Consider the following 6,005-nt stretch of genomic DNA (forward strand, 5'->3'; position numbering starts at 1 on the left):
TGCATGATCAGGGTGACAGAGTTTCCCTCTAGAGCAAACACAGACTCTGGGGCACTGGCCACTGTGGAGACAGAATGGTAACAGTGTGCTATAAGTGTCTCATTGTGAGAGAGGGTTCAACTTCAGCAGTGTGAAATTAATTATTAATACAACATTTACATGAAGTCTGCACATTATATAAACATATATGAGTTAATTTAGCTATTTATCATTTTTATTTCATTGTATTTGAATCACTGTGTCAAATCACTTTGAGTACACTGCTGATTTTGGAAAAGTGTCCAGACACTGATGTTGCAGCAGATACGTACCTGTGTGAAGGATGGCAGCAAGGAGAGACAAAGTCCATTTTGGATCCATTTCTGTACTTTCAACAAGCCTCTTTCTCCCTGACAAGACAAAGACAAACTGATGCAGCCAGTGACAACAAGTAGATCACTGGATATATAAAGCAGGCGATAGGTCGCCCACAGGAACTAGCAGCACGCATGACATGACGTTTCTATGGCCGTGTCTATTACCGCGCACTTGCACACTTCAAACACTGACTTTCAGTGCTTAGGGCGTTCACACTGACAGAACCAGCAGAATTCAGGGCACTGAAAGTACCCGGATGGCGCACTGCAAACGGTCCAAAAATGCAGTGTGAAACGATGGACACTACTCGATCTAAACGGGCGCCATCTTGGCTACGTAGCGGAAGAGGAGGAGCCCTTTCGGCAGCTTTTCAGTTTGGAAAGTTGGCTGACTGACGCCTCGCAAATCACTTCAACCATTATTGCTGGTTACAATAACTGTGTACAGTGTCTATTTCTCGGTAATTTTAGAAAAATCTAAGCGAGAAAACGCCAAAAGATGTACATTTACATACAAAACACGGCCGTCAGCGGAGTTTTGGTCCGCCATCTTTATTTAAAATTTCCAGTTGGCCGGAGGAAGCTGGCGCACAGATTTATGGGTAAAAGGCTTGCACATTTGCATCCGTCAGTGTTTCATTTGAGACAACACTAATCAGCGACAGAACGCACTACAGATGTAAGTGCTTAGTGTACACCAGTGACGTGCAGTTTTGAGAACTGCTTCAGCTTAGCAATGAAATCCATTTTCGCCGTCAGGTAGAAGTGTAGAAGAAGAGCAACGTTCCCCAGCATAACCCCGACAGGTGCGTTCTCGCACGCCCCCTTCATTGAGGCAGAGGTACTGTGTGCCTCACCTACATGATTTTTCAATGCGTTTTGAGCTCAGCTCAAAGGTTCTACGCATGCGCACGCATGCGAAAAACCCAGTTTGGAGCGATTGCGCAATCCTAGGTGAGGCACTGCCTCACTATCTCCAATAGACAATACATGGTGCCTCACATGACCGCACGTCCCTTGTTTTCTCCCGTCTATTTGAATAGGACATGCGCAAATTCAGCGATTTTGATTATAAAAATGCTCGAAATGATTGGAATCATGCAGAAATTACACCTATACCACAGATTAGTAGAGAAATATGAATATTTATTTTATTTTATAATTAAATTTTTTTTTTTCTTTTCAAGCTCTGCCTCACCTGCCTCATATGACCGCACGTCCCTAGTGTGCACTACGCACTGTATTGCAGTGTAAGGGCGCGGTAATAGACACGGCTAATATGTCACACGTAGGGCTGGGTGATATATGGAACTAAAGTTTTAGATTTTTAAAGATGTGAAAAATCGAGGTTGGCGCTTCCTCTGCTGTTACTCAAACGCCAGCGGCAGCTCTTCTTTTGGGTGACCATAGAGTTACGACAGTAAAGCCACCTATTGACTTTTCTTGGTATTGCTGGTTGTAAAGACCTATGGTTGAAGGAAGTCACTCGCCCCCTACAATGGTCCATTATCCATCATTTGTTGTCTGTCTCTGTGTCTGTCTGAAATATTTCTGACACATTTTGGTCAAAGGATATCAGACACAGTTGGATGTTTTCGCTGGCATTGTCATGAAATGCAACAGCTGTATCCAATGTTCTAAGAATATACATCACACTTTTGACTTGTGTGAATGGACTTTCCCCTTTTCCTCCCGTGACGAGTCATTGGCAGGGTCAACCATCTTTATTCGGTGTATTAACAGGCAATCTGTTGCTGAGGCTTTATATATATGAATACATATCTCACCTTTTTAACATTGATTTAATAAAAAATGAAAACAAATCTTATAGCATCTGAGAGATTGTTGGTTCGTGTTACACTGAGTTTCACCCTTCTCTGTAGACCTCCACCAATGAGAAAAATAATGTACGGAATGTTTTTCTAGCAAATATTATGAACTTTAATCAGGAGCAGGTAATCAGACCCCTTCTCAGGTTTGGCCTCTTGCTTCTGTCTGAGAGTAAATATAGCCTAAGAATCTGCTGAGTTTATGGGGTATTGAACCATTCCGGATCGTTTGGTAGTTATGCAAAGACTATCAGTGTCAGAATGAAAGTCAAATGTAGTTGAACATCCAAAAAAATCCTTTCAGAACACATGAGCTTGTTTTGATGGACCGTACAACAGTGCCAAATGTCCTCAATGCAAAATGGCATGTTGAATTACATACAATGATTTAAAACATAACGCAATAACAATGCTTGAATTGTTGTTGAAATCTCACAGCATTTCTGATGGTTGATTTTATTTGGCAGTACAATTCGTCAAAAACTGAAAAAAGCAATAACAATGCTTGAATTTTTCTGCACTGCAATTCATTCAAAATTCCAGCATTCAAAACACAAATATTCACCTTCCTGAAAATTGAGTGCCAAAATATTCAGTTTTTAAAATACCATCTTCATTGTTTGGCCACAGCACCACCATGTTTTTATCTCTGAATTCACCACAGACATTCAACACTTGGGAAACACACCACAGCTGGGAAACCCAACCTGACGGCCGTCTACCTCTCCTCCTCTCTAACTGGGACTGCCCAACTGGGAACTGACTGCATGTGTGGCCTTGGACCAGGTTTGGGACCCGGCATCCTGGCCCTCAGGGGAGAAGCTACAGGCCTGCAGCTGGCTGACAGCTTTCACTGAGGTGGGGACTACACTGCTCTGTGACATCACTGCCTCACACCCTCACCCACTGGTGCCTCAGTGCTGGAGGCGGGACTACACTGCTCTGTGACATCACTGCCTCACACCCTCACCCACTGGTGCCTCAGTGCTGGAGGCGGGACTACACTGCTCTATGACATCACTGCCTCACACCCTCACCCACTGGTGCCTCAGTGCTGGAGGCGGGACTACACTGCTCTGTGACATCACTGCCTCACACCCTCACCCACTGGTACCTCAGTGCTGGAGGCGGGACTACACTGCTCTATGACATCACTGCCTCACACCCTCACCCACTGGTGCCTCAGTGCTGGAGGCAGCAAGTTTTTTATTCAATCCACCACCTTGCACACCCAGGCAGAAAACCCACACAGTGTCTCTGTGACGGACAGACCCTGGCTCTTTGGCGTGGTGGTCAGAGTGCAGGTTTGGTACCCTGTAGACCTGGGTTCAATGACGGGTGGGGTGACTGCTCTCTGCCTTTGCTACAAATTATGTCAGAGATGACTTGCTGTGAGGCCATCAGAGGTGTGCCCAGTATGTGAACCGTAGGAGGGACTCCCAGGTAGGTTGACCCCTGTGTGAAGGACCACAGAGATGGGTGAAGCACTAGTATGTGGGGTACCCTGGGATGGGAGAGGTATGGTTGGAGGATGTGTGAGACATATTGGGTGACTGCTCTCCCTTCACTACAGTCTCATTGCAGCTAAGTTTGTTTGGCACGGCATGAAGAGAGACGTCAACGAATGAGCCGAGACCTCTGTTGATTGTCAATGTGCATCACCACATTAGAGCCCCATTGGAGCCTTTTGCAGTGACATGCAGACACAAGCTCTGCAAAAATGAAGGCATTGGTCTTTTGGTTTATAACCACACGGTGTTTCAGTCTGTTTATTTCAAGACTGTACTGTCATCTGATGCTCAAGACAAGCCGCATGAACTTCCTTCCTTCCTGAGTGTGTTTTACAGTGTTAAAGTAGCCAACACAAAATACTATCCCCCCAAAACGTCTTGCAACCTATGAAATATTTTTTTACAATGGTAGAGAGGTAGAGATAGAGAAAGAAGGGGAGGGAGGAGATGGGGAGGGGAGACAATCACAAACATGACAGATAAATTCATACACGTGCCAGGATGAGCATGCTAGCATACATGTGGGAAATGTACACAGTTCATACAAATATATACATGATGCATACAAAATTGATAGTGGATAAGGTGGGGAGAGAGCATTCAAGTATTGTAGAACACCTTAGTGGGTATACAGTGGGCTCGTGAGGTTACTATTAAAGGGGTACGTAGAGTAATGGAACAGGAAACTATGTTGATGGTGGCAATTATTTACATTGCAGGTAACGTTTGCACAGGTAGAATAAGTGCATGAGTGTGGTGGGTAGGCGTACGTCGAGGGTTTCTACAAGTAGGTCAGGTGGAGAGACTACAGCAGCATCCCACAGCACAGATAGTCTAGACTAGGAGGGGAAGAAAGAGACAAAGTGAAAGGGTTGAGTTCTGCTGCCAATATGTGTAGTTGTACTTGGATGGATATGGTGATGAGGAACTATGTTCCCACAACCATCTGCATTTGCGGGCAAAGTGAGAGAACATTTACATTTGGGTAAACAATTAACAGTAGGTAATATGGCCACGTCATCAGTATTAGCATTAGCATAATATGATATAGAAAGAGATGGAGAGGGAGAGGCTGCCTGGCAAGGGTTATGGGAATATTGTTTATGGTTGGCTGACATGGTGCATGCAAATTTTAGTCAGGATAGCAAGGGTGGCAGGATACAATAACAGTGACATATGTGCTTCATTGCATCGTTTCCCTCCACCTCTGGTCCCTGATCTGCCATACCCTGATGCTCTGATGCTTACTCATGTAACTGAATTACCACACTGAAACAAGCATTAAAGAAAATTCATGTATTGACATATCTCCATTAACAACTGTATCCCTTGATAACATTTTCACAGTTTTTATTTACATTGACTAAAGGCACTTAACACAGCCCATGGCCTGAGCCCCTCTAGAGCAAGGACACATGCAATGGTGGAAAGGAAAACTCCCTTTTATTAGGAGGAAACCTTGAGCAGAACCCAGCTCAACAGGGGGGACCCATCTGCCTGAGGCCAGACTGGGAGAGTACAAGAAGGAGAAGGGAGGGTCGATAAGGGTCGATTGTTATAAAACAAGTCTAGTTACATCATTAGATTGGAAAGCATGCAAAATGTGTAGATATTTCCATTTTGGGAACAAGACTGGTATCGTTGCACCAAAGTGAGAATAAGCTTACACTGAAAAAGCATTTTATTCTTTGCGGACACTTTGTCGCATAGCAACAAACAACTGGTGGTAGTGGAACTGAAGAAATCTGAAAACTTCAATATTAAAGTATTTAAAACAGCACATAAGGCTAATTTGTCTAGATCACATCACACCTCAGACCATAAGACAACCATGATATTACTCACAATGACACAAGGGTCATTTCACCTCAGTGCATAAAATGTGTCCTGCTTCAGTATCTCAGAGTTGCCTGTGTTATTTGAAACCCATTCCATACATGACAAACATTGGATGAATGTGACTATTAGTTTGCATTTCTAGACTAGCTAAGCTTCTTCAGCTCTTGAGCAGAATACAAACAAATACATATTCAGTATAAATGCACAATACAGAGACATTTTGACACACACAGAAATATGTGCAATATATTTGTTCAGCAGAGATGTGTTCAGCTGGCACAGACCCATTTCTAATTTGAATGGATTCTATATACATACATGTATATTCTGTTTTCTATACTCATGTTTAGATTAAAGGGGAGCACAGGTGGTGCTATACACCGAATTACATCAATATCAATTTGGCTGTGCATGAAACCATTCAAAATAATACAGGGTATATAAAGTATAGGTATTTAACACCCCGTTTA

At 43.5% G+C, this 6,005-nt stretch overlaps 1 long non-coding RNA gene across 1 annotated transcript; it reads right to left on the reverse strand.

Annotated features, from left to right (window-relative positions):
• LOC116219524 lies at positions 1-406 on the reverse strand. The gene is made up of 2 exons (XR_004163204.2): positions 312-406; positions 1-61 (listed from the first exon to the last, which is right to left on the reverse strand). It is a non-coding gene; the product is annotated as an uncharacterized LOC116219524 (long non-coding RNA).
• Positions 407-6,005: the final 5,599 nt, after the last annotated feature.

This window comes from Clupea harengus, chromosome 25 (assembly GCF_900700415.2).
Source record: "Clupea harengus chromosome 25, Ch_v2.0.2, whole genome shotgun sequence".
Taxonomy (NCBI): domain Eukaryota; kingdom Metazoa; phylum Chordata; class Actinopteri; order Clupeiformes; family Clupeidae; genus Clupea; species Clupea harengus.